Genomic DNA, 9,362 nt, shown 5'->3' on the forward strand with positions numbered 1-9,362 from the left:
AAATGAAACTGGATTTTTGGAAACTGGCTTCTCATCTGTCTTGGATTAGAGAAAGACCCTGCTTGAAAGTTTGGCTTTTTAAAAAAATCCCTTTGTCATTTAAGGTTATTTCTGGTCTGTGTCTTTTACTGGCTGACTTCTCTTTGTCTTTGTCCCCTAAACCCTTCCCGCTCCCTCTGCCTTAACCTGCAGAATTAATTCTACCTCATCTATATTCATGCAATAATTTAGGCACATCTCCATTTTTAAAGAAAAGTTATCAAAAGTACTATATGCCCCAAAATGCAAGGATGGTGTGGCATGAGAAAATCAGTCAATGTAATACACATTATAGAATGAAGGGGAAAACTCACACAATCATCTCCACTGACATGGAAAAGTATTTAACAAAATCCAACACCCTTTAGTGATTAAAAAATAAAACAAAAAAACAAAACACTCAGAAAACCAGGAGAAGAAGGGAACTTCCCCAGCACCATAAGAGGCCTTTATGCTGACATCAAACTCAATATGAAAGACCGAAAGCTTTCCCCATACGATCAGGAACAAGACAAGGATGCCTGTTTTCACCATGACTATTCAACATCGCACTGGAAGCTCTCACCATAAAAAGGAATGAAACACTGACTTGTGCTACAACATGGATGAACCTTGAAAATATTATGCTAAGTGAAAGAAGGTAGACACACAACGTTACACATTGTATGATTCCATTTATATAAAATATTCAGAATAGATCAATCCTTTGGGACAAAAAGCAGATTAGTTGTTGCCAGTTCAAGGAGGGAACATAGAGAGAAACTGTTTAATGGCTAAGGGGTTATAGTTTGGAAGGATGACAATATTTTGAAACTTACAGAAATGGTGATTTCGTGACATTGGGAATATGCTAAATGCCAGTAAATTGTCTACTTTAAAATGACATTTTTTTTATTTTTTTTATTTTTTATTTTTATTTTTAGCATTCCACAGTGTCATCCTTTACTACAGCAAGGTAGCTGACTACCGAAAACTGGGAAAAGCAAGAGTGAATACTTTAAAAAGGTTTGTTGCAGATACAAGAAGGCAAGTGGAGGCAAAGAAAACTCAGTGCCAAAGGCCTGGATATGGCTCCTTAAGGAGCTCCCTGCAGCCAGGCTACTCCAGGAAGGCTCCTCTGCGCCCAACCGGGCAGCATCGGCTTCGCTGGGAAAAGCCACCCACTGAAATCAGCTGTATTTAAGAACTAATTTTTATGTTAGGTGAATTTCATGACGTCACCAAGTTCAAGAAAAGGAGTCCTTTGAAACCCAAATTCAAGGGCGGTAAATATATGTCAGTGGGCATTTCCCCACTATATTAAGTACTTACGCGCTCATTGTTTCTGCTGTTTGGGGACCTCTCGGCAGCTCCAGCACTTTCCACAGGATTCAATAGGAAAAAGAGCGCCACGCAGCCTGGCCCAGTAATAAAAAGACGTCATTAGCGCGCCATCTCGTGGTAAATGTGTAAGTTGCAGCAAACCCTCAGGCCGCGGGATTTTTTTTTTTTTTTTTTCTTTTTTTTAAGCCTGTGTTACCCAGGCTGGAGTACAGTGGCACTGTCATGGCTCACTGCATCCTTGACTTCCTGAGCTCCAGCGATCCTCCCACCTCAGTCTCCTGAGTAGCTGGGACAACAGGCATGAGCCACCACACTGGCTAGTTGTTTATTTTTATTTTTTGTAGAGACAGGGGTCTCACTATATTGCTCAGGCTGGTCTCAAACTCCTAGACTCAAGGGATTTGCCTGCCTCGGCCTCCCAAAGTACTGGGACTGCAGGCATGAGGCACTGCACCCGACTAGGGAGCAGAGATGAACCCGAGGTTACTTTTTGTCTTTTCCTCAAGCCGGAGTGGTTTAGGTCACTGGTCAAGAATACAATGATCGGGGTTGTACACCTTCTCAAAGACCTCACGTTCCCTAACATCAAAATGCTCTGACTTATTTCGGATTCCTTAGGAAACAGTCTGAAGGAGAGCCATGAGTACTGACTCCCTGTCGGAACCTGGTCACAGCTTCAGGACATCCTCGGCGAGGCGTCAGCAATCCCCTTGAACCAACGGTGATGGTGTGTAGGGGGTTCAGGGAACCTTTTCCCCTACAACCTTCAAGAAAGCAGCTGGTGGCGGGGGTCCTTCTGGAGCACATACTCTGCAGGAGGGGATCCAACAAGGCCGATAAGCTGGATTTCCGCACACCTGTCACTGTGTCAGGGGCACCCCCTGCACGGCCGCCACTTCTGCCTGTGGGCCATCTGTGGCTTCTCAGGTCCCTTATAGTAACCGCAACAGCGCTACTGTCATCACAGCTCTTCCAGAAGACAGCTCTGGGAGGTTCCCCACTACTCTATTTCTGAAATCCAAATGTGTAGCTCTCTGTTGCCTTGTGGTTTGGTTATGTTTGCAGGCAGTGTTACAGTTCTGAGGGGATTTTGGAGGTGGTTACTTCAAGGAAAGGTTTGAGATGAGCATCTCATTTGCGCTTCACAAGTCCTCTGTGAGACAAATAGGGAAGATTATTATAATTCTCTCCATTTCATGCACGTGTTAAACCCAGGCCTTGTCTTTATTTAAGGATAGATATAGGCCAGGTGCAGTGGCTCACGTCTGTAATCCCAGCACTTTGGGAGGCTGAGGCAGGCGGATCGCGAGGTCAGGAGTTCGAGACTAGCCTTGCCAACATGGTGAAACCCCGTTTCTACTAAAAATTCAGAAATTAGTGGGGCATGGTGGCGGGTGCCGGAATCCCAGCTACTCGAGAGGCTGAGGCAGGAGAATCGTTTGAACCCGGGTGGCAGAGGTTGCAGTGAGCCAAGATTGCCCCATTGTTTTCCAGCCTGGGTTACAGGGCGAGACTCCGTCTCAAAAAAACAAAACAAAACAAACAAACAAACAAACAAAAAACCCTATAAAGTGGTAGATCCACTTGCTGTGTCTTTCCAGAAATACAAGAACCATTCTACTTCTTCCCATGGAAAGCCTGCATTTCACACGTGTAATGATTCAAATCTGTGTTTTAAGATGAGAACAGGCAAAACAATATCGTGCTCCGTTCACCTTCTCCACCTTGACTCTTCACTCGAGCCGAATTATATTATTATTGGTGGAAACACAAACAAAGACAATATTTTTAACATGTTTTCTTGCCCTTGGAGCAAAGAACAGCAAAGACTAGTTGACTCAATCTGATTTGAGGCAAAAGGCTGGACAGGCATTAGTAACCTGAATGTATATTGCCCTCTTGTGGCCAATAGTATTATCACATGAATGTAGGTGCGTCCATGAGAAAGAACTGTAGTAATTTGGGGAAACTGCTTGTATAACACTATGGTTGTTATTACGGTGTACAGATTTTAATTGCTTCATTGTCCCACTGTCAGCTATATACATACATACATAGGTACACAGACACACAATTTTGAATCCTATATTAACAAAGATGTGCACATGAATTTTTGCAAATTTTCAAACTATAAGTAACATCTAAACAGCCCAGACCCTATGTTTTCTTCCTTGCTTATTTCTTAGGAAAAGAGCTCTTTGACGAGAATGTTCAGGTTTTTGTTTATGAATACAAAGTTTTAATCTTATGTTTCCTTTTAGCGTAACATGGAGCCATAGTTTCCAGACTTTTTGATTTCCCAGAAGAAAATTCCAAAAATACCACAAATGATATTGGTGATTTCAATTATTTTTATTTTGCCAAATTAGACATTTAAAATAATTAGTTTCAAACTACTATTATCATAATTTCAAAAGAGAAAGTGCATTTTAACATTCAGGAAAAAATGCAGGGGCAATATGATGACTATTGTGGCTTGAGATTTTCTCCCTAATGGCCACCACAGGTGGGTGGCAGGAGGTGAACATTTAGAAACCACTGAGTGATGGCAGAGGCCAGGTGCATTGGGTTATTTTCCAGTTGACTGGTCATTAGCTAAAATTAAGACTGTATTGGTATGAGACAAAACACAGAGTGTAAATGTGGGTCTTCAAGGATTTCTCCCTTTCTACAAAAACCGTGTTTCTCGCTCCTTGCATCTTAGTTTGTGCTGCTGTGGTGACTGCCTGTTCACAGGTTGCTGTGGATTTTTTCTGCACTTACACTGCCAGGCCCAGGCTGGAACTGTCCTTTGGCTTGCCTGATGGCACCTTCTTGGTTTCTTCCTCCTGCCCTGGCCACTTCTAGTTAGTCTCTTTTGCAGGCTCAGTGTTCCTTGCCAGAGCCCAATGTAATCCCTATGACGATCATTTGAAGGCATGAAGACCTCACCACATTCATCCTATAGATTTTTTCCAAGCTGAGAACCATCAAGTCTTTCATCTGATCTTTATTCATCATTACACTTGCACTCTAGAGTCCTAGTTGCCCTCCCTTGGATGTGCTCAAATTTGCAGATGCCATTCTCAAGGAGCAATGCTAGGAACAGTATCAGGCACAACAGACCCCGCCTACTGCCTCCTTTGCTCTTTGTTTATTACATTCTTACTAATGCAGCCCAGGGTTTTTGGGTTAACAAGCACATTATTTTCCATTCTTACTGACTTAGCTTAGTTGTTCTTCACACATTTCACTGTCAATCTCTTTAGTCTCTCCTCGTACAGTTGTTGCATCTTATCTCAATTTTGTAACTTTGCACATATGCTCACATTAAACTAGCAAAACTAAAATGGCCTTTAAATTTCTTTTGTCGTGGGCCCCAATTAAATTGACTTTGGGATATCTATCCATTGAGTGTAAAGTTCTATTAATTTCTCAAATTTGTTCCCTGTTTGGGAGGCTGAAGGAAAATGAGCCTTGAAGAAGACTTCCATAGTTCAGCAGTTTGGGTATATGAGGGAGAACAGAGCTCAGCTTACTTTAAACACTGGAAATTGCCTCATCAAAAGAAATCCTAGACAACAAAAATACTTTGCCTCTCTGATGGAATAAGGGTGTATTTGTTTCCTAGGACTGTTACAAATTATTATAAACTCGGTGGCTTAAAACAACAGAAATTTATTTCTCTCTCACAGTCCTAGAGGCTAGAATCTGAAATCAAAGGTCAGCAGGGTCGAGCTTCTCCTGACAGCTCTCGAAGAGAATCCTTCTATGTTTCTTTCAGCTTTTGGTGGCCCTGGGCATTCTTTGGCTTCTGGCTGCACAATTCCACTCTCTGCCTCCATCTCCACGTGGCTTCTGTCTTTTGTAAGACACTTGTCATCAGATTTAAGGCCTACCTGAAAAATCCAGGATGATCTCGTCTTGATATCTATGATTTAATTATATCAGCAAAGAAGACCCTTTTTCCAAACAAGTTCACATTCACAAGCTCCAGGGAGTAGGATGTGACATTGCTTGGAGGCCCCCATTCCACCTACCACAAAGGGCCATCCTATTGCCTCAAGTTACATGGTTACCAAGGATTCTGGGCTTCGCTATGTAGTTTTAGCTTTAAAGCCCATCAGTCACCACCAATTACTCACCTCACCCCATAGTTTCTTTTTCTTTTCTTCCATTGCATCTACCTTGCTGAATCTCCCTGGGGTTGGTGAAGTTGGATTTTTTGACACAGACAATACATTTTCTAGGTGGTCTCCAAACAAGCTATCAGAACTCAGTTTCAATTTCTGATCTGTCCTTGTTACTGAGCAGCTGTATCGTGACAGTAATAGTTTTGTGGGTCTAGCATGAATGACATTATCACTAGGAACATCCTAGGCTGCATGTGTACAGAGGCCTGAGAAGTGAATACCAAAGAGTCAAGTTTTCACCTGATGGAAATTGTGAGTTTGGTTTCTGGATGGGGAACCGTTATTAGGTATGAGTTTTACAAATACCTTCCCCTGTTCTGGTGCCTATTCTTCCCCCTTCTATCACTTCATCACCTTTTTGAATGGCATTCTTTGAGGAACATAAATTTGTAATTTTACTGTAAGCAAATATATTTTTATTGTTATGCAGCAAAGAATACATTTCAGAAACATGCAACATAATAATGCTATGTATAGAGAATTGAAACACAGGCAAAGAAATGCCATATGTTGCTTGGAGATACACTCATATGTAGCAAAAGTCAAAAAAATGCATAGGAATAATAAGCACCAAATTCAGGTTGGTGGCAAGAAATGGGTGCGATTCAGGACAGAAACACAAAGAACACTAAAGTTACTAGTAATATATTTGCTTTTTAAGCTGAATGGCAAATATAAAACTAAAGAAGTATGGAACTCACCACCTCTCCTCCTGCTGGCTTTTTCTACTTGGGGGAATGTGCTAACTTACAGAATCATTAATGTCACTTTCAAGCTTAACATCAATTTTGCCACGGAACACCCAACAAGGCTCTCTATCTGTGAATTCTGATTGGGCAGGAGAACTGCACCAACTTAATCACTGCTTACATCTTCTGTGTTACTAGGGAAAATTGTGGGGTATATGGAAAAGGGAAAGAAAGTTTTCCTTTATTGACATACATTTCATAAAGATTTTCCATTCATAAATATTACATACTGTGCTTCTAGAACAAAAGTTGAAAGTGATCATTTGGTAGTGAATTTTGTAGATAGACACCATTAATTTGTCCTTTTTTTTTTTTTCTTGTTTCATTTATCCCAAGTAAACACACCATGTGTGGTTGAGACATTCTCCTTGGGATGGATCTCATCTCAACGAAATGCTCACATGCCTTTTTCCAGACTTCAGTTAGGGGAAGCAGACTTTCACCAAGAAAATCCCCTCGGAAGGCTGAACAGAATCAGGAGCTTCTGTCCTCTCTAAAAGTTGCATTTTGGTGCCATAGTAAATCAAGTCAACAATTAAATGAACACATATTGAGCACCTACTTCTGAGGTGCTTAGCACCAGATATGCTCTCTGTCCTCAAGAGTATTCACTCTGGTTGAGGAAGAGTGAGGAAGGAAGGGTAATATTACTATGGACTAAATGCTTTTGCCCACCCCAAATTTGTATATTGAAGCCCTAATCCCCAATGTGATGATATTTTGAGCTAAGGCCTTTGGGAGGTGATTAGGTCATGAGGGTGGAGCCATCATTATGAAATTAACACTCTTAGAAGGAGAAACATGAGAGCTCTCTCTCTCTCTCTCTTGCTCTCTCTCCTCTCTTCTATGCCCTTCTCTCTCCCTTTCTGTCATGTGAGAAAACTAGAAAGAGGGCCCTTACAAGAACCTGACTGTGCTTGATCTCAGACTTTCAAGTCTCCAGGTTTCTGTTGTTTAAGACACCCGATCTGTGGTATTTCATTATAACAACCTAAGCTAAGACAAACATGTACAGCAATTCTTGTAAAGGCAGATATGCTAAATTCGAGCTTCCTTCATTTTATTCTCATTTTCTCAATACCTTTCCTCCTTACCTAAGATTCATACCCAGAAGCCAATGCCAACTCTTCTAGTCAGGGGCACTGAATAACTCTCAGGGGCCATTGGGTATTTGCCCAGTGGCTTGTGAGTGACCTGCAGTGCTTTTACTTTCAAAAGGGCAGAGACACAAAGTATTGCACCATCTCTGTCAATTCCACAGAATAACCTTCTCTCTTGAGAAGGAATTGCTGACGAATGAATTGCTCATTGGGCAAGTCAGACCCAGCTCTAACTTGGTCAACTGGTTTGCTCCCTGAGAATAACTAAGTGGATTTTCCCATTGGTTATTACCAAATTGGAAGGACACTGGTGCAGTTTTAATGATCCCTAGAGTGGCTAAATGGTTTTAGGAACAGATGGACTGTGGATGGACTTGCTCATTCTGTTGAGCATTTAAAAGAGATGTATTATCCACAGGTGAGATCATTCTTACCTGTTCCTCCTTTTGGAGGGCAGAGTTCATGATGACTAGAGTTCACACGATATGTGATTAATTCTCTGCATAATCAGGATCTGCAACATCCTGATTGCTCCTACCTGATCCTTCCTGAAAAAAAAAAAGAAAGAATAAATTTTAAAATAAGTGTATTATCATAAGGCATTGAGAATCATCCACAAATATAATTTTGGTTAATTAAAAATCTTTTGTTAAAAATATACATACATATATAATTATGAAAATCATAGAAGTTAAAATAATGATGAAAATAATAATTAGGATAAAGTACTTGGTTTTAATATATATACAAGCAGGTAAATAACAATTAAGATAATAATAGTAATCATTGAATGCTAGAACCATGCTAAAGTTGTTTCATAGGTATTTTCATTGAATTCTTACAATAACTTTCTGGGGCGAAAAATATCCACATTTCACAGTGAAATAAAACAAGATTCTGGGAAGTTAAATTAAATGCCCAGGGCTGGGCGTGGTGGTTCACATCTGTAATCCCAGCACTCTGGGAGGCCGAGGCGGGTTGATCACTTGAGGTCAGAAGCTCAAGATCAACCTGCCCAACATAGTGAAACCCCGTCTCCTCTAAAAACACAAAAAATTAGCCGGGAGTGGTGGCGGGCGCCTGTAGTCCCAGCTCCTTGGGAGGCTGAGGCAGGAGAACGGCGTGAACCCGGGAGGCGAAGCTTGCAGTGAGCTGACACCGCGCCACTGCACTCCAGCCTGGGCGACAGAGCGAGACTCCGTCTAAAAAAAAAAAAAAAAAAAAAAAAAAAAAAAAAAAAAAAAAAAAAAACCTAGCCAGGTGTGGTGGCATGTGCCTGTCATCTCAGTTACTTACTCAGGAGGCTGAGGCAGGAGGATTACTTGAACCGGAGAGGCGGAGGTTGCAGTGAGCTGAGATTGCACCACTGCACTCCAGCCTGGGTGAGACTCCATCAAAAAACAAAACAAAACAAAACAAACAAAAAACAAAACAAAAACAAACAAACAAACAAAAAATGCCAACAGCCTGGAACTGCTGAGTGCTAGAGTTGGGATTTAAACCCAGACCACCTTACTTCATGTGCATGCTTTGACTACTCCACTTCACTGCCTTCTCCAGAGGTTTTCTCCCCAAAGAATCTTTGCTTTTGTGCATAGCTCTTAGTTCAGAGAGGCACTAAGGAAGAGAAAATGTCACATTTGCTTACCAAAGAAGTTATTGGGAAATCTAGCCAAATGGGTAAAGAAAGTATATCAGTCATGAGGAAAAGAAGAATTGGCAATGAAGGAAACTGGCCAATGTTATCTTCACACTTATCTCTCCGTGGGTCCCTGGCTTGCTGTGCCCTCTCCTCTTCCCACTCACTCTTTGCACCTCTGAAGAAATCATCAGTAATATTCTTCAGACTCAATACTTGTTAAGTGCCTCTGTCTTGCAATTAATAATTTCTATGAACATTAATCACTGGATATCTGACATGCGTCAGTTCAAAGACTATGGCCCAAGTGTTTACCAGCCATTTCCATAAAACAGGTTTT

At 41.3% G+C, this 9,362-nt stretch overlaps 1 non-coding gene across 1 annotated transcript; it reads left to right on the forward strand.

Annotated features, from left to right (window-relative positions):
* The first annotated feature begins 7,794 nt into the window (after nucleotides 1-7,794).
* On the forward strand, nucleotides 7,795-7,926 carry LOC126961909 (U8 small nucleolar RNA). The gene has a single exon (XR_007728489.1). It is a non-coding gene; the product is annotated as a U8 small nucleolar RNA (small nucleolar RNA).
* The last annotated feature ends 1,436 nt before the right edge of the window (nucleotides 7,927-9,362 follow it).

This window comes from Macaca thibetana, chromosome 8 (genome assembly GCF_024542745.1).
Source record: "Macaca thibetana thibetana isolate TM-01 chromosome 8, ASM2454274v1, whole genome shotgun sequence".
NCBI lineage: Eukaryota > Metazoa > Chordata > Mammalia > Primates > Cercopithecidae > Macaca > Macaca thibetana.